This window comes from Aegilops tauschii, chromosome 7, assembly GCF_002575655.3.
Source record: "Aegilops tauschii subsp. strangulata cultivar AL8/78 chromosome 7, Aet v6.0, whole genome shotgun sequence".
Classification (NCBI taxonomy): Eukaryota; Viridiplantae; Streptophyta; class Magnoliopsida; order Poales; family Poaceae; genus Aegilops; species Aegilops tauschii.
This window is the reverse complement of record NC_053041.3, coordinates 581,903,831-581,924,163: the sequence shown is the minus strand read 5'-3', so window position 1 is coordinate 581,924,163 and position 20,333 is coordinate 581,903,831. Positions and strand designations below refer to the sequence as shown.

Genomic DNA, 20,333 nt, shown 5'->3' with positions numbered 1-20,333 from the left:
ATTCAGTCCGCCGAAAGCGGACTGAGCAAAGCCTGCCGCGGCCTGCTAACAGGTTTTGAGCTAAGCGGCATAAAGGGGGAAAATCCCAATGTAGTCAGTAGCCCCTGAGACACTGTCCGGTGTTCGGCGAGGAGAATCAGACAGAGGATCGATCCTCTATTGTAGGAGACTAACATATTATGTATGCATAAGCAGGCGTCGCTGTTGCTCGCAACCTCGCATGCTGCCGAAGTCTTTGAATTGAGGCAGAGGCTGGAGCGGACGAGAATGAACTCGGCGAGGCTACAATGCGGCTTCAGGATAAGCAAGGTGAGTAATGTCATGTTGTGTGTCCGGAATGCATAGGCGCTGTGTATTGACTGTAATGTCGTAATATGTATAGGAGCCGCGGCCGAGGTCGAGGCCCTGAGGAAGGCCCTGGGTGAGGCTGAGGAGAAAGCTGTCCAGGAGCAGGCCGCTCGTAAGAAGCTCAAGGCCCGGGTCAATGAAGTCCAGCTGGAGCTCTAGGATGCAGTGAAAAAATGTGAGATCTTGGAGAAAGATGCGTCAGCTCAAGAGTCCGAACTCACCAAGGCTCGTCAGAGCGTGAAGTCCGCACAGAAAGAGGGCCAGGCTGCCCTCCAGGAGATCCAGGAGGCCAGGAAGATCACTGCGGGTAAGGCATTTAAGATGCAAAGCAAGTATGCGAAGAAGCAGTACCTTTTACTAACCCGGGTTCGGAGTTCCCCAGGGGCTTTTGCGGATCTTCCACGCAGCATATCAGACGCTGCCGATTTCTACCGAGTCGAAGGGGGAGGTTCTACGAAGAAGCTATTCTGGTCACAGTATGCGACGCCGGAGCATCCCGTATCCTTCACCGATCAGCTGAAGCAGCTGGTGGAGCTGCACAGGGTGGCCGAACTAGCCATGAAGGACTTGAAAATCCCTCTATGGCCAGCCAAATCTATGCCCGGCAGCTACTTCGGACTCGTGAGGTGGCTAGTGGAAGCCTGTCCGCGGTTGGACGTCGCCAAGCGCTCTGCCTGTATTGAAGGTGCCCGTATGACCTTCGCTCGTTGCAAGATGTGGTGGGCGAAGATGAACGCCGTTGAAGTTGCCAACGGGCCACCGGAGGGCAAGGAGCACCACACGCCCGAGAGATATTTTGCGGATGTCATAGAAGGGGCTCGACTTGCGGCAGCTCAATGTTCGAAGAATGTTGTGTTTGAATAAATATATTCATGTTGCCCTTGCTTTGTATTATGGAAACAAAACATGTAGTGTAGTTTTGTTATGCTTTAATTGTTTCCTCCTCTGCGGCCGTATTATTTTTAATCTAAGGGTTGGCCAGTCATCGACTTCTGCCCTCACATAGGTAGTACGGAGGTGTTCGGGATGGGATCTAAACAATCTTGATCCAATTATATGGTCCTTTGAAGGAGTTGTTTAGCGCGACGAACAAGGCAATCAAACTATACGGCTTAAACGCCCTCACTTAGCCATAGGAGTGTTGTAATTAAGCAGGTGCGGAGCCCCTGGTCCGAGCCGGGGTGCTATCCGCATCCGATTGGGAAGTACCGATCCTTCGCATGAGCGGAAGAAACCTCCAACAATTTTGTAACCCTCGAACAGCTGACCGGCTCTCGCCATATCATGACAGTCAGTTTTCGACTTTCTCTACTGAGGTGCTCATCCGGTCGAAGCCAGGGCACAATCGCAGTAGTTCTCCCTTTACTACCCTAGACGATAGAGCGGAACGTAGGGTAGCAAGCACAGGAGCCGGGGAACCCAACTATTGACCAAAGACATGATTCGGAGCCAGTGCATATAATGCTAAATTCGGGGTGCCAAACATAAAAAGGTGTTCGGTCTTTGCTGTCGTACTGCGGGGCGATACGTAGCCCCTGGCGAATATGAGACGTACCAAAGAGTAGCGATGCAGCCGATAAGTAGGTCAAGATAAAATGAAGTAAAAGGTGAAAACCACAAAAACCGGGCCGCAAGCCATTTTTGTTATAGCTGTATGGATACGTCAAAGCATATCTTTTCCAAATAGTGCGATAAGCCTCCGGGCCATTTAACATGCCGGAATCAACAGGGCTCAGCGTGCGGGTCCTAGGAAATAAATATAAATATCGTCAAGAAGACGTATAGAAGTTACTATGCGTACCTATGCTGCTTGCATCCTTTGTATGCCGATCCTTCAAAGGGACTGGTCAGCAGGTCCGTGGTAAAAGGAACCTATAACAAAAAGAAAAAGGTGGAAATTATGTGTGTCCGGGAACGGTCTAGCCGAGCTGTAGGTCCCGGGTTAGCTTCTGCCTCCGTCGACGTCGATGGGATTTTGAGTGCGTAATTATGTACGCGTTGTGCGAATGCCACTACTTTATTAGGACTGGGACGGAGGCCGAATTGCTAGGCGAGCTCATGACGAGCCGTGTTGTCCTGCTGCAGTGTAGTCCGGAACCTCTTGATGATGTCCGAGGGCTCGGCAGCCGCACTATGGTGCTGCTTGAGAAGGCCTCTCTATACCTCTGCTGCCAAGGCGGTGGTGTGCTCCTCTGTTTGAAGGGAGTGTTCTGTATTGCCATTGACTGTTATGATGGCGCGTGGACCGGGCATCTTGAGCTTTAGATAAGCGTAGTGTGGCAGTGCGTTGAATCTAGCAAACGTTGTTCGTCCGAGCAATGCATGGTAGCCGCTGCGGAAGGGGACGATGTCGAAGATTATCTCCTCGCTTCGGAAGTTGTCCGGAGAACCGAAGACCACTTCCAGCGTGATTGAGCCCGTACAGCGGGCCTCAACGCCTGGTATGACTCCTTTGAAGGTGGTCTTTGTTAGTTTGATTCGTGAGGGGTCAATGCCCATCTTCCGCACTGTGTCTTGATAGAGCAGGTTGAGGCTGCTACCCCCGTCCATCAGGACTCGCGTGAGGTGAAACCCGTCAATAATTGGGTCAAGGACCAGTGCGGCTGTACCGCCGTGGAGGATACTAGTTGGGTGGTCTCGTCAATCGAACGTGATCGGGAACGACGACCACAGATTGAATTTCGGGGCGATTGGCTCTACCGCGTAGACGTCCCTAAGTGCTCGCTTACGCTCCCTTTTGGGGATGTGTGTAGCGTATATCATGTTCACCGTTTTGACTTGAGGGGGAAATTTCTTCTGCCCCCCAGTGTTCGGTTGCTGGGGCTCTTCGTCCTCATCCTCACTTTGTGATCCCTTTTCTTTGTTTTCGGCATTTAACTTGCCAGCCTGCTTGAAAACCCAACAATCCCTGTTGGTATGGTTGGCTTGCTTGTCCGGGGTGCCGTGTATCTAGCATGGACTGTCGAGTATGCAGTCCAGGCTGGAAGGCCCTTCATTGTTTTTTTTGTATGGCTTCTTCCGTTGGCTGGACTTGGAGCCAGAGAATCCGGCGTTGACTGTGGTGTCGTCGGTTTTGTTGTCATTGCTTCGGCGTTTGTGTCTATTGCGTCGGAGCTTGCCAGTGCTATTCTTGGCCTCAGAGGGGCCTGTCTCGCTGGCTGTGTTGTTACTACGGGCCAGCTAACTGTCCTCTCCCGCGCAAAAGTGGGTCATGAGTGCCGTGAGGGCTGCCATGGACTTCGGCTTTTCTTGGCCGAGGTGGCGTGCTAACCATTCGTCATGGATGCTGTGTTTGAAAGCTGCTAAGGCCTCAGCATCCGGACAGTCAACGATCTAGTTCTTTTTGGTTAGGAACCTAGTCCAGAATTTTCTGGCTGATTCTCCAGGTTGTTGAACTATGTGGCTTAAGTCATCGGCGTCTGGTGGCCGGACATAGGTTCCTTGGAAGTTGTCCAGGAAGGCTTCTTCCAAGTCCTCCCAGCTGCCGATAGAATTTTCACGCAGGCTGTTAAGCCAGTGCCGAGCTGGCCCTTTGAGCTTGAGTGGGAGGTATTTAATGGCATGGAGGTCATCTCCTCGAGCCATATGTATATGGAGAATGAAATCCTCGATCCATACTGCGGGATCGGTTGTGTCGTCATATGATTCGATATTAACAGGCTTGAATCCCTCGGGGAATTCGTGATCCAGTACTTCATCTGTGAAGCAGAGAGGGTGTGCGACACCTCTGTACCGGGCCGCATCGCGGCGTAGCTCTGATGGAGTCCGTCTGTGGTATTTGGCCCAGACGTGGTTAGGTTTGTCACGTCCGAATAGGTAGCCGTCTTCGTGCCTCGAGGCACGTCCTCGCGATCCGTAGATTGATCTTGTATGTCATGTTCTATTGTTCAGGGTATGCCGAAGGTCGTACATGTGACCTCGAACTCCTTCATCTTTATTTTTGCGGGGCGGTGGGGCAGGATCCTGTTCGTCCTGAGATGCCCTTTTATCCCGACCGCATGGTGGCCGGTCGGCCGCCCTTTCTCGACCACGTGCTGGTCGTTCCGCATTACGCGGGGGAGATGTGTGCTCTGGTGCCTCCTCATAGAATTGAGGCCGCAGTCTGCGTTTCGGGTAGCTCTTGGCTGGGCGCTTGAGGCCGTATTCTTCGGCAGTCAGGACGTCAGTCCATCTGTCGACGAGCAGATCTTGTTCGGCTTGAAGCTGCTGTTGTTTCTTTTTAAGGCTCCTTGCAGTGGCTATGAGCTGAAGCTTAAAGCGCTCCTGCTCCAGAGGATCCTCGGGCACGATGAAATCTTCATTGCCGAGGCTTGTCTCCTCCTCGGTGGGTGGATGGTAACTATCGTCCTCCGAGTTATCTTCCATGGCCTATTCATCAGGGTTGTCTTGCGTGTTGTCATGTTCCTCCTGTTCGGATGCAGCTCCGACAGGGTCTTCCGTGTTTTTGGCGTCGCCCCGAGTACTATTTTCTCTGGTGCCAGCATTGCCATCCTTTGAGCGACGAGGCTTAGAACGGTGTTTTGGGCGCCGACGCTTGGACTGCGTTTCCGAAGGTTTATTCGCATCTGGCTCTTCTTTGTCGTCGCCAGATCCTTTGGGTGTATCAACCATGTACACGTTGTACGAAGAGGTGGCCGTCCAGCGTCCAGTGAGTGGCGGGTCTTGGCCTTGCTCCTTGTCCGCATCGTCGTCCATGCCGTCGATGTCTTCGGAGCCATGGTCAAGCATGTCGGTTAAGTCATTGACAGTGGCTATGAAGTGGGTGGCGGGTGGGAAGAAAAATTCCTCGTCGTCCGCCTCTAGCTCGAACCGAGTATAGTTCGGCTGTGAGTCCTTCTCCAAGGACAAGTTCTTTAGATAGTTTAGCACATCACCTAAAGGTGAATGCTGGAAGACGTCTGCGGCGCTAAATCCGGAAGTCGATAACCGATCCAGCTCGGTGTCCGCAGGCATGCCTGGTCCGGAACGCATAGCCGGAGACGAGTCCGGAGTTCCATTGACTCAAACATTGCAAGATGTCCAGTCCGTGTGTGGATCCAACGTCGCGGAATTCGTGTCCTATGAGGGCACGATCTACTTCGGTTCTAGGGCCGTTGCAGCAACAAGATCCATCTCCTGGATGTGATCCGACAACAGATGTCAGTCATGTTCATCGGGACAAGGGGGAGCGATCGCTGCAGTTTCAAACCCATCGAAGATCGAGTCTCCACGGGTGTCTACAACATGGTTCAAGCTTCCGAATCTGACCTGGTGTCCAGGGGGGGGCGTAGCTATCGATCTGCTCCAGATGGCCAAGCGAGTTGGCCCGCAGTACGAAGCCGCCGAACACGAAGATCTGTTCGGGGAGAAAGGTTTCTCCCTGGACAACGTCATTGCTGATGACCGAAGGAGCCATCGAGTCCTTTGGCGACGGCACAATGGAACTCTCAATGAAAGCACCAATGTCGGTGTCAAAACCGGCGGATCTCGGGTAGGGGGTCCCGAACTGTGCTTCTAGGATCGATGGTAACAGAAGACAGGGGACACGATGTTTACCCATGTTCGGGCCCTCTCTATGGAGGTAATACCCTACTTCCTGCTTGATTGATCTTGATGAATATGAGTATTACAAGAGTTGATCTACCATAAGATCGTAATGGCTAAACCCTAGAAGTCTAGCCTATGTGTATATGGTAATGAGTATTCCCCTATCTGAACTATGCTCTCCAGTTTATATAAGCACCGGAGAGATCTAGGGCTACATGGAGTCAGTTACAACAGAGAGAATCTTCATAATCGGTCACCAAGCTTGCCTTCCACGCCAAGTAGAGTCCAATCCGGACACGGGTATAGTCTTCGGCCTTCATATTTTCACAGCCCATCAGTCTAGCCCAATGAATAACAGGCCGGACGCCCGAGGACCCCTTAGTCCAGGACTCCCTCACCCGGTTCACTTGACCCAACTCTCTTCACTGAATCTTATGATGGTGAATTGTTTGTGTGCCAAATTTATGTTGATGATATTATCTTTGGCTGTACTGACCAACGTTACAGTGATGAATTTGCCTATATGATGAGTGAAGAATATCAAATGTCTATGATGGGAGAGTTGAAATTCTTCTTAGGTCTTCAAATTCGTCAACAGCGAAATGGCATATTCATATCTCAGGAGAGATACCTCAAGGATGTACTGAGGAAATTCGGCATGCAAGATTGCGAAGGCATCAAAATCCCTATGCCCACAAATGGCCATCTATGCACTGATGAAAATGGTATTGACTTTGATCAAAAGGTATACCACTCCATGATTGCTTCTTTATTGTACTTATGTGCATCTAGGCCAGATATTATGCTTAGTGTTTGCATGTGTGCCCGATTTCAAGCTACACCGAAGAAATCACACCATAAGGCTGTGAAGCATTTTCTTCGTATCTAGCTCACACACCCACACTTGGATTATGGTACCCCAAGGGCTCGGTTTTTGATCTCATTGGATATTCAGACTCTGATTATGCTGGTGATCGTGTGGACCGCAAGTCAACATCTGGCACATGCCATTTCCTCGGACAATCTTTGGTCTGTTGGTCCTCGAAGAAACAGAACTGCGTATCACTGTCTACTCCTGAAGCTGAGTATATTGCTGATGGTTCTTGCTGTGCTCAATTGCTGTGGATGAAGCAAACTCTCGAGGACTACGGCGTCAACGTGAAGAATGTGCCTCTCTACTGTGACAATGAGAGTGCCATCAAGATTGCTCACAACCCAGTTCAGCACTTGAAGACAAAGCACATTCAGATTCATCATCATTTTCTTCGTGATCATGTGTTGAAGGGCAAAATTTCTATTAAGCATGTGAAGACTGAAGAACAGCTAGCCGATATCTTCACCAAGCCCTTGGATGAGAAGAGATTTAGCAAGTTGCGGTGTGAGGTAAATATCTTAGAATCTTTGAATGTTCTCTGAAAAGGACACTCATCGTAATACTTGTGCAAAATTGATGACTTATATGTTCAACACATGAAGAAACATTTTTCTTCAATCAATGAAGAATAACACTCTAAGTGTGAAGAAATTAACGAAGAATTTGATTCCCAGAACCCTACGTCAGTTGTACGCGGTGTCTGAAATCATCATTCTTATACGGTGGGTCACGCCACCAACAAATGTTGAAAATCTTCAATTTGAGTTTTTCCTTAGTTGTTTGATTTCTTCAACTTTGCATTGTCTTCACTTTTGTCGGGGGTTGGGTGCGACATATGCCAATGGATGGCTTATCATGGTGGGAGCGAGTAGAATGTCGCCGGTGCCTAGAAGTGGGATGAGGCGTAGACACGAAAGCCGCCGGACTTTACCCAGGTTCGGGGCTCTCCGTGGAGATTACACCCCTAGTCCTGCTCTGCGGGGTCTCCGCATGATCACTAAGGCACAAGTGAGTACAATGGTGCTCCTCGAGCTCTATGGTGAAGGTAGGAGAAGGCCAGGCTAGCTCTTCTCCTGCCCTATGTGTGAGTATAGTCTAAACTGGTTCGGAACCCTTGGCATGGGTGCCCTGGGGGTTTATATAGGCCTACCCCTCAGGGGTACAATGGTAATCTGGCCGGGTGTAGGCCCCGACTATCAGTGTCTCTGGTTGCCGGCCTCTCCCCCGACTGGTGGGCCCCGCCGACCAGTCTGGTACGACGCCGACAGGCCGTACCCGCAAATCACGGGTCCTGCCGGCTCCTTGTTACTATTGTCATAACATTGATGATGTGTGCTTGGTCAGGGGTGCGTGGCTACAGTCCCGCTGCCTGGTGGGAGATCACCATAGCCACTCCGCGTCTCTTCTGGTTAATGGCGTGCGGAGCCCAAGGAGAGGGCCGGCCGTCTGCTAGAAGCCGGCATCCCTTGGGTCCGACTGGTCTAGCCTGCGCCGTCTTCTGGGCTCTCGCTGGCCGGTAGGGCCCGCCGCCTGCGGGCCGTACTGACAGGTCGTCGTGGGAGCAGGGTCCTGACTATCAGCTGTGACGTCAAGGGTGGAGTGGCAATAGTGCAGCGCCGCCCGGAGATCTCCGTCGGTACGGCGCACTGTGGCCACGCCTGGCCCTGGATTCGGGGGGGGGGGGATGGGCTACACTGTAGCCTCACCCCAACTTGTCACCTTAATGGGGTGCAGACTTGTAGGGCGCCGTGGGCCGGCTGCTAGGAGCCAGCCTTTCTGGGAGCCGCCAGCCAGGAGTCGGCCCATCTGGATGCCGTCTTCCGGAGCTCGGCCGCCCCCCAGCAGTCGGCCATTCGGCCAGCCGGCCACAAAAAGGCAGCGCTTGATCTTGGCGTCTTGAGGGGCGCAGCCTGCCCTGATGTCTTGAAAGGTTCTGGGACTCGGGTTAGGCTACCCGTGGCCCATTACTCCGACAGTAGTCCCCGAAGCTAGTGAGGCGCCGTGGTGAAAGAACCAAGGAGCCTCAACAGTTTCTTTCCGGGTGCTCTGAACGGAAGCTTCGTCCGTCTCCTGAGAAGCCGCCAGGGAGGAGTCGGCCTTGACCAGACGGATTGGTCTGAGAATTTCGAGTGCCACGGCGGGAACCAGGTGGCGTGCTAGCTATGCTTCCCAACCCGCCGCCTGGCATGGGCTTGCCACATGTCGTCACCCCGCCGGGCCAGCCTGCCAGCCCACGCGCATGATGGGACGTGACAGCAGGCCGGGCCCGCAACCATCGGGCCTTGGCGCGCGAGCGGATCCGCTGCGGCCGAGGCGGGCAGTTCGGCTCCCCCGCGGAGTTACTGCACACAGTAACTCGCGCGAGAGACGGGGGGACGTGGGGTCGTGGGCACAGTTAATCCCACGATTCCACGCCCGCCCCCTCTGTTGGGGAACGTAGCAGAAATCAAAAAATTTCTACGCATCACCCAGATCATCTATGGAGTAATCTAGCAACGAGGGGAAGGAGAGTGCATCTACATACCCTTGTAGATCGCTATGCGGAAGCGTTACAAGAACGCAGATGAAGGAGTCGTACTCGTAGCGATTCAGATCGCGGTTGATTCCGATCTAAGCGCCGAACAACAGCGCCTCCGCGTTCAACACACGTGCAGCCCGGTGACGTCTCCCACGCCTTGATCCAGCAAGGAGAGAGGGAGAGGTTGGGGAAGACTCCATCCAGCAGCAGCACGACGGTGTGGTGGTAAAGGAGGAGCGTGGAAATCCTGCAGGGCTTCGCCAAGCACCGCGGGAGAGGAGGAGGACTTGGGAGAGGGGGAGGGCTGCGCCAGAACTTCGTAGCTGCTGCCCTCCCAACCCCCACATATATATAGGGGCAAGGGAGAAGGGGGCCGGCCCCCTCAGATCCCATCTGAGGAGGGGGCGGCGGCCTAGGGGGGTTTCCTTACCCCCAAGGCAAGGGGGCGCCCCCCTTTTAGGGTTTTCCGCCCTCACCTGCGGTAGTACCGCTTGTTAGGCGGTAGTACCGCTTGTGGGCCTTAAGCGGCAGTACCGTGAGTGGGGCGGTAGTACCGCTGGTAGCAGCGGTAGTACCGCGCTCACCTGCGGTAGTACCGCCCTGCTGCGCGGGGCCCTAGGGGGAGGCGCCCAGCCCACTAAGGGGCTGGTCCCTCTCCACATACAGCCCATAGGGCCCTCCGGGGCAGGTGGACCCTCCCGGTGGACCCCCGGAACCCCTTCGATGGTCCCGGTACAATACCGGTAACTCCCCGAATTATTCCGGTGACCGTATGATGATTTCCCATCTATAAATCTTTACCTCCGGACCATTCCGGAACTCCTCGTGACGTCCGGGATCTCATCCGGGACTCCGAACAACATTCGGTAACCACGTACATCTATTCCCTATAACCCTAGCGTCATCGAACCTTAAGTGTGTAGACCCTACGGGTTCGGGAACCATGCAGACATGACCGAGACAACTCTCCAGCCAATAACCAACAGCGGGATCTGGATACCCATGTTGGCTCCCACATGTTCCACGATGATCTCATCGGATGAACCACGATGTCAAGGATTCAGTCAATCCCGTATACAATTCCCTTTGTCTACCGGTATAGTACTTGCCCGAGATCCGATCGTCGGTATCCTGATACCTTGTTCAATCTCGTTACCGGCAAGTCTCTTTACTCGTTCCGTAACACATCATCCCGTGATCAACTCCTTGATCACATTGTGCACAGTATGATGATGTCCTACCGAGAGGGCCAAGAGATACCTCTCCGTCACACGGAGTGACAAATCCCAGTCTCGATTCGTGCCAACCCAACAGACACTTTCGGAGATACCTGTAGTGCACCTTTATAGCCACCCAGTTACGTTGTGACGTTTGGTACACCCAAAGCATTCCTACGGTATCCGGGAGTTGCACAATCTCATGGTCTAAGGAGAAAGATACTTGACATTATAAAAGCTTTAGCATACAAACTACACGATCTAGTGCTAGGCTTAGGATTGGGTCTTGTCCATCACATCATTCTCCTAATGATGTGATCCCGTTATCAACGACATCTAATGTCCATGGTCAGGAAACCGTAACCATCTATTGATCAATGAGCTAGTTAACTAGAGTCTTACTAGGGACATGGTGTTGTCTATGTATCCACACATGTATCTGAGTTTCCTATCAATACAATTATAGCATGGATAATAAACGATTATCATGAACAAGGAAATATAATAATAACCAATTTATTATTGCCTCTAGGGCATATTTCCAACAGTCTCCCACTTGCACTAGAGTCAATAATCTAGTTCACATCGCTATGTGATTAACACTCACAGGTCACATCGCCATGTGACTAACACCCAAAGAGTTTACTAGAGTCAATAATCTAGTTCACATCATCATGTGATTAAGACTCAATGAGTTCTAGGGTTTGATCATGTTCTGCTTGTGAGAGAGGTTTTAGTCAACGGGTCTGCAACATTCAGATCCATGTGTACTTCGCAAATCTCTATTTCATATTGTAGATGTTGCTACTATGCTCCATTTGGAGCTATTCCAAATGGTTGCTCCATTATACGTATCCGGTTTGCTACTCAAAGTCATCCAGATAGGTGTTAAAGCTTGCATCGACGCAACTCTTTACGTCGAACTCTTTATCACCTCCATTACCAAGAAAACATTTCCTTATTCCCAAGGACAATTTTGACTGCTGTCCAATGATCCACTCCTGGATCATTCTTATACCCCCTTGCCAGACACGTGGCAAGGCACATCGTGGTACACAGCATGGCATATCGTATAGAGCCTATGGCTAAGGCATAGGGGACGACCTTCGTCCTTTCTCTTTCTTCTGCCGTGGTCAAGCTTTAAGTCTTACTCAACTTCACAACTTACAACTCAGGCAAGAACTTCTTCTTTGACTGATCTATTTTGAACTCCTTCAAAATCATGTCAAGGTGTGTGTCCTTTGAAAGTATCACTAGGCGTCTTGATCTATCTCTATAGATCTTGATGCCCAATATGTAAGCAGCTTTATCGAGGTCTTCCTTTGAAAATCTCTTTTCAAACAACCCTTTATGCTTTCCAGAAATTCTACATCATTTCAGATCAACAATATGTCATTCACATATACATATCAGAAATGTTGTAGCGCTCCCACTCACTTTCTTGTAAATACAAGTTTCTAGCAAACTTTGTATAAACCCGAAATCTTTGATCACCTCATCAAAGTATATATTCCGTCTCCGAGATGCTTGCTCAAGTCCATAGAAGGATCGCTGGAGCCAGCATACCTTTTAGCATCCTTAGGATTGACAAAATCTTTGATTGTATCACATACAACTTTTCTTACGAAAACTGGTAAGAAAACTTGTTTTGACATCCATTAGTCAGATTTCATAATCGAAAAATACAGCTAATGCTAACATGATTCCGACGGACTTAAGCATCGCTACGGGTGAGAAAATCTCATCGTAGTCAACTCCTTGAACTTGTGAAAAACTCTTTGCCACAAGTCAAGCTTCATGGACGGTGACATTACCGTCCACGTCCGTCTTCTTCTTAAAGATCCATTTATTCTCAATGGCTTGCCGACCATTCGGCAAGTCCACCAAAGTCCATACTTTGTTCTGATACATGGATCCTATCTCGGATTTCATGGCTTCTAACCGTTTGTCGGAATATGGGCCCACCATCGCTTCTCCATAGCTTGTAGGTTATTTTTGTCCAACAACATGATATCTAAGACAGGATCACTGTACCACTCAGGAGTAGTACATATCCTTGTCGTCCTACGAGGTTCGATAGCAACTTGATCTGAAGCTTCATGATCACTATCATCAACTTCCTCTTCTACAGACGTAGGTGCCACAGAAACATCTTTCTGTGTTGCATCATTTTCCGGTTGAAGTAGAGGTTCAACAACCTCATCAAGTTCTATCTTCCTACCACTCAATTCTTTCGAGAGAAACTCCTTCTCGAGAAAGGACCCACTCTTAGCGACAAACACTTTGCCCTCGGATCTGAGATAGAAAACTGTTACCTTTGGGTATTCTATGAAGATGTATTTGTCCGCTTTGGGTTTGAGCTTTTCCGGCTGAAGCCATAAGCATCGTAGCCCCAAACATTAAGAAACGACAACTTTGGTTTCTTGCCAAACCACAATTTTTACGACATCGTCTCAACGGACTTAGATGGTGTCCTATCTAAAGTGAGTGCAGCTGTCTCTAATGCATAACCTCAAAATGATAGCGGTAAATAGGTAAGAGACATCATAGATTGGACCAAATCCCATAAGGTTCGATTACGACGTCTGGACACACCATTACGCTGTGGTGTTCCAGGTGGCTTCAACTTTGAAACAATTTCACATTTTCTTAAGTGATTCCCAAACTTATAACTCAGAAATTCTCCCTCGATCAGATCGTAGGAACTTGATCTTCTTGTTATGATGATTCTCAACTTCACTCTGAAATTGCCTGAACTTTTCAAACGTTTCAGACTTGTGCTTCATTGAGTAAATATACCCATATCTACTCAAATCGTCAGTGAAGATGAGAAAATAATGATATCCACCGCACGCCTTAATTCTCATTGGACCACACACATCAGCATGTACGATTTCCAACAAGTCACTTGCCCGTTTCATTGTACCTGAAAACGAGGTCTCAGTCATCCTGCCCATGAGGCATGGCTTGCTTGTGTCAAGCGATTCAAAATCAAGTGACTCCAAACATCCATCAGCATGTAGTTTCTTTCATGCATTTTATGCCAATATGACGTAAGCGGCAGTGCCACAAGAAAGTGGTACTATCATTACTAACTCTACATCTTTGGGCGTCAATATTATGAACATGTGTATTATTACGTCCGAGATTCAATAAACCATGAAGGTATCATTCATGTAAAAAGAATAACCATTATTCTCTAACTTAAGTGAACAACCGTATTGCAATGAAGATGATCTAATCATAGTGATGCTCAACGTAGACACTTGATAACATTTATCTAGGTTCAATACCAATCTCGAAAGTAGAGGGAGCGTACGATGGTGATCACATCAACCTTGGATACACTTCCAACACACATTGTCACCTCGCCCTTAGCCAGTCTCCGTTCAGTCCGTAGCTTTTGCTTCAAGTCACCAATAATAGCAACTGAACCGGTATCCAATACCCAGGTGCTACCAGGAGTACTAGTAAGGTACACTTCAATAACACATATATACTTTGTTGAAGTTTCCAGCCTTCTTATCTACCATGTATTTTGGGTAGTTCCGCTACCAGTGATCGTTCCCCTTATAATAGAAGCACTTAGTCTCGGGTTTGGGTTCAACCTTGGGTTCCTTCACTGGAGCGGCAACTGGTTTACCATCCATGAAGTTTCCCTTCTAGCCCTTGCCCTTCTTGAAACTAGTGGTCTTGCTAAACCATCAACACTTGATGCTCCTTCTTGATTTCTACTTTTGCGGTCTCAAACACCGCGAACAACTCCGGGATCTTCTCCATTACTTGCTTGTCATAGTTCATCACGAAGTTCTAGTAGCTTAGTGATAGTGACTTAGAGAACTCTATCAATCACTATCTTATCTGGAAGTATAACTCCCACCTGATTCAAGTGATTGTAGCACCCAGACATTCTGAGCACATGCTCACTAGCTGAGCTATTCTCCTCCATCTTGTAGGCAAAAGAACTTGTCAGAGGTCTCATACCTCTCAACACGGGCATGAGCCTGAAATCCCAATTTCAGCTCTTGGAACATCTCATATGTTCTATGGCATTCAAAATGTCATTGGAATCCCGATTCTAAGCCATAAAGTATGGTGCACTAAACTATCAAGTAGTCATCAGAACGTGTCTGTCAGATGTTCACAACATCCACAGACGACGCTTCAGGGGTTGGGACACCGAGCGGTGCATCAAAGACATAAGCCTTCTGTGCAGCAGTGAGGACACTCCTCAGACAACGGACCTAGTCCGCATCATTGCTTACAATAGCTTTCAACTTAATCTTTCTCTAGGAACGTATTGAAACAGGGAGCTACAACGCGAGCTATTGATCTACAACATAATTTGCAAAGACAACTTAGACTAAGTTCATGATAATTAAGTTCATCTTAATCAAATTATTTATTGAACTCCCACTCAGATAGACATCCCTCTAGTCATCTAAGTGATACATGATCCAAATCGACTAGGCCGTGTCCGATCATCACGTGAGACGGACTAGTCATCAACGGTGAACATCTCCTTGTTGATCGCATCTTCCATACGACTCATGTTCGACCTTTTGGTCTCCTTTGTTCCGAGGCCATGTCTGTACATGCTAGGCTCGTCAAATCAACCTAAGTGTTTTGCATGTGTAAATCTGGCTTACACCCGTTGTACGTGAACGTTAGAATCTATCACACCCGATCATCATGTGGTGCTTTGAGACAACAAACTTTTGCAACGGTGCACAGTTAGGGGGAACACTTTCTTGAAATTATTGTGAGGGATCATCTTATTTACTACCGTCGTTCTAAGCAAATAAGAAGTATAACATGATAAACATCACATGCAATAAAATAGTGACATGATATGGCCAATATCATTTTGCTCCTTTTAATCTCCATCTTCGGGGCGCCATGATCATCATCGTCACCGGCATGACACCATGATCTCCATCATCATGATCTCCATCATCGTGTCTTCATGAAGTCGTCTCGTCAACTATTACTTCTACTACTATGGCTAACGGTTTAGCAATAAAGTAAAGTAATTACATGACGTTTATGTTGACACGCAGGTCATAAATAAATAAAGACAACTCCTATGGCTCCTGCCGGTTGTCATACTCATCGACATGCAAGTCGTGATTCCTATTACAAGAACATGATCATCTCATACATCACATATATCATTCATCAAATCCTTTGGCCATATCACATCACAAAGCACTTGCTGCAAAAACAAGTTAGACGTCCTCTAATTGTTGTTGCAAGTTTTTTTCGTGGTTGCTTTAGGTTTCTAGCAAGAACGTTTTCTTACCTACGCCAAAACCACAACATGAATTGCCAATTTCTATTTACCCTTCATAAGGACCCTGTTCATCGAATCCGATCCGACTAAAGTGGGAGAGACAGACACCCGCTAGCCACCTTATGCAACTAGTGCATGTCAGTCGGTGGAACCTGTCTCACGTAAGCGTACGTGTAAGGTCGGTCCGGGCCGCTTCATCCCACAATGCCGCCGAATCAAGATAAGACTAGTAGCGGTAAGAAGATTGACAAATCGATGCCCACAACTACTTTGTGTTCTACTCGTGCAAGATACTACGCATAGACCTAGCTCATGATGCCACTGTTGGGGAACGTAGCAGAAATCAAAAAATTTCTACGCATCACCAAGATCATCTATGGAGTAATCTAGCAACGAGGGGAAGGAGAGTGCATCTACATACCCTTGTAGATCGCTATGCGGAAGCGTTACAAGAACGCAGATGAAGGAGTCGTACTCGTAGCGATTCAGATCGCGGTTGATTCCGATCTAAGCGCCGAACAACGGCGCCTCCGCGTTCAACACACGTGCAGCCCGGTGACGTCTCCCACGCCTTGATCCAGCAAGGAGAGAGGGAGAGGTTGGGGAAGACTCCATCCAGCAGCAGCACGACGGCGTGGTGGTGAAGGAGGAGCGTGGCAATCCTGCAGGGCTTCACCAAGCACCGCGGGAGAGGAGGAGGACTTGGGAGAGGGGGAGGGCTGCGCCAGAACTTCGTAGCTGCTGCCCTCCCAACCCCCACATATATATAGGGGCAAGGGAGAAGGGGGCCGGCCCCCTCAGATCCCATCTGAGGAGGGGGCGGCGGCCTAGGGGGGTTTCCTTGCCCCCAAGGCAAGGGGGCGCCCCCCTTTTAGGGTTTTCCTCCCTCACCTGCGGTAGTACCACTTGTTAGGCGGTAGTACTGCTTGTGGGCCTTAAGCGGCAGTACCGTGAGTGGGGCGGTAGTACCGCTGGTAGCAGCGGTAGTACCGCGCTCACCTGCGGTAGTACCGCCCTGCTGCGCGGGGCCCTAGGGGGAGGCGCCCAGCCCACTAAGGGGCTGGTCCCTCTCCACATACAGCCCATAGGGCCCTCCGGGACAGGTGGACCCTCCCGGTGGACCCCCGGAACCCCTTCGGTGGTCCCGGTACAATACCGGTAACCCCCCGAATTTTTCCGGTGACCGTATGATGACTTCCCATATATAAATCTTTACCTCCGGACCATTCCAGAACTCCTCGTGACGTCCGGGATCTCATCCGGGACTCCGAACAACATTCGGTAACCACGTACATCTATTCCCTATAACCCTAACGTCATCGAACCTTAAGTGTGTAGACCCTACGGGTTCGGGAACCATGCTGACATGACCGAGACAACTCTCCGGCCAATAACCAACAGCGGATCTGGATACCCATGTTGGCTCCCACATGTTCCACGATGATCTCATCGGATGAACCACGATGTCAAGGATTCAGTCAATCCCGTATACAATTCCCTTTGTCTACTGGTATAGTACTTGCCCGAGATTCGATCGTCGGTATCCTGATACCTTGTTCAATCTCGTTACCAGCAAGTCTCTTTACTCGTTCCGTAACACATCATCCCGTGATCAACTCCTTGATCACATTTTGCACATTATGATGATGTCCTACCGAGTGGGCCCAGAGATACCTCTCCGTCACACGGAGTGACAAATCCCAGTCTCGATTCGTGCCAACCCAACAGACACTTTCGGAGATACCTGTAGTGCACCTTTATAGCCACCCAGTTACGTTGTGACGTTTGGTACACCCAAAGCATTCCTACGGTATCCGGGAGTTGCACAATCTCATGGTCTAAGGAGAAAGATACTTGACATTATAAAAGCTTTAGCATACGAACTACACGATCTAGTGCTAGGCTTAGGATTGGGTCTTGTCCATCACATCATTCTCCTAATGATGTGATCCCGTTATCAACGACATCTAATGTCCATGGTCAGGAAACCGTAACCATCTATTGATCAACGAGCTAGTTAACTAAAGTCTTACTAGGGACATGGTGTTGTCTATGTATCCACACATGCATCTGAGTTTCCTATCAATACAATTATAGCATGGATAATAAACGATTATCATGAACAAGGAAATATAATAATAACCAATTTATTATTGCCTCTAGGGCATATTCTCCAACACCCTCGGCTTCGTAGCCCATAGGCTATAAGTAGGGGGAGGAGGGGAGCGGCGAAGCACGCGCGCCCCTCCACCCTGCCTCGTTCTTGTCTCCCTGCTCTTTCTTCTTCCTCTCGCCAACGCGCCCCCGAGCCGCACCGAGCGCAGCAGCGGTTCGTCTCCGATGAGCTCATCTGTCAACCCCCCGACGCGCTCTGGAGCGTGGGATGGCTCCGAAATCCATGAGGACCACATCGAGTTTCTCCGCCAGACGCGGCGGCTGCCCAACAAGGATCACGTGAATGTTCGCCTCGCGCCGGAGGGGGAGATTTCGCCGGCGTCGAAGGAGGGCGAGCGGGTCGTCTTCCGCTCGCACTGCCTGCGCGGCCTCGGCCTGCCGGCGAGCGGCTTCTTCCGGACCTTCCTCGAGTTCTACAATCTACAGCCGCACCACCTCACCCCGAACACGGTGGTGCTGCTGTCCGCCTTCGTCACTCTGTGCGAAGGCTTCCTCGACGTCCTCCCCACCATTGAGCTTTGGGGGGAGTTCTTCTACACCAAGCTCGGCACCCACGTCGCGGGCGTGCCGGCTCAATGCGGCGCTTTCATTGTGGTGCGGAGGTCGTCGGCTGACAATCCGTTTCCTCTCATCACGTTGATTAAGTCGGTGAAGATGTGGCAGCAGTCGTACTCCTACGTGAAGAGCGTCTTCCCGGAGGGCGACTGGGTCAACCTGCCGGCTTACGCAGCCGGGCCGACTGAGAGGCGGCCCAACTGGTCATACCGGGCCAAGACGTTGTCGACTTCTGGAGTCGCCACCATCGTGCGGCTCCGGGTGCTGACACAGTCGGAGGGCCTGACCGGGCCCGACTTGCTGTCCGCCTTCGTGGCGTGCTGGGTGCTCCCGCTCCAGGGCCGCCCTCACCTGATCTGTCAGATGAGCGGGCATCGGGACCCAAGCCAGCTGTGCACCAAGGAGATGCCTCACGCAGAGGTTGCCCACATGGTGAACTACCTTGCGAACTGCGAGTTCACAGAGGAGTGGCAGTTTGGCAAGGAGCCGTATTCGCGTGCCAACCCCCCGCCTGGGGTAAGCTGTCTTTCCTTCTCTTTATCTTTTTTGTTGCCGAGTTCTGCCTGTCCAATCTGACAATCGGCCTTTGAATAGAGCCCCCTCCTCCAGCCGGCAGCCGGCGCCGCGGGGCCGGATCGTCAATTCGTCCCCGACCGAGCAGAGAGCAATGTCGATGACCCCGATTTGGGGGCGGCGGCCTTGGAGGACGACGCCGAGGGAGGAGGCGGCGAGGCAGGCGGCTCAGGGCTCGGAGCCGGCCTCGAGGACTGGCCCGATGACTACGCGGGGGAGGTCACCCCGCACCACCAGCCAGGCTCCAACCAGCCGGGCGCGAGCTCATCTGCCGCGTCGGGCGCCCAAGGTGGCGCGAAGAAACGCAGGGCCGCGCCGAACTTGTTCGGCAGCCGGCCGAAGAAGCCCAGGGGCTCGGGCGTGGCGACCAAGTGGGATGAGGCGGTCGCGAAGGTTCTCCGCTTTCGCAAGCCGGTGAAGACGCCGCAGCTGGTTTTCGCGTAAGTACTAACTTCCTCTCGTACCTACCCCTTCCTTGCTGATTTTTCCTGTCTTGTTGGTTTCTTTCTAATCTTCCTTGCTTTGTTTCCCTTGATCTAGAGCCCCGCTCTCTCTAGAGAAGTCGGCCGCCGCCTCCATCGTGGGGTCGGCCGAGACCTCCACCACCACTCGGCGGATCGATCCGGCCGCCGACCTTCGGGAAGCGACGGAGCGGAACGCGCCTGCGGAGCAGGAGTCCGCCCGCCTGGCGAAGGCGGAGGAGGAAAGGGCGGAGGCTGCCTCCCTGGCGAAGCTGGCAGAGGCCGAGGCCGCTGCCACGACGAAGGAGCGGGAGCGGGCCGAAGAAGCCGCGCGTCGCCAGACGGCGCTGTTCGTCATCCCTGTGAGCTCCGCGCCGCCACCGCCCGAGTTCGTGGCGCCGACCGGGGGAGCCGGCGACGAGCAGCCGACCATGGAGAGGGAGGGCGGCGACGTCGTCCTGCCGGATGTGATCGTGCTTCCGACAACGCTGTCAGGGGAGCCGCGGGACAAGCAGCGGGCAGACCCGCTGGCGCCGCCAGCCGGACGCGAGGTGGTGGGCCTGACTCCCGGAGTCCATGTGCCATCGCGCCGCCGGCTGGCCAAGGCGGCCTCAGCGCCGCGCCCGTCGTAAGTCGGCACCGCAAGCTCCTCGATCCCCGACGCCGAGGCGTCCAGCGCCGTGCCTGCCGATTGGGCGCGAGGAGGCGGGACGGGCCCTCTGAACACGGCGATCCTGGACGTCCAAGCCAAGCTCCAGGCCGAAGCCGTCGCTCTCAAGCGCTGGAACTACGC

The 20,333-nt window shown here is 51.4% G+C and overlaps 1 protein-coding gene across 2 annotated transcripts in view; it reads right to left on the bottom strand.

The window, feature by feature from the left end:
* LOC109768074 (polyubiquitin 11-like) overlaps positions 1-20,333 on the bottom strand; it is a 183,676-nt gene that overhangs the window by 55,627 nt on the left and 107,716 nt on the right. The gene's annotated exons all lie outside the window — the stretch shown is intronic.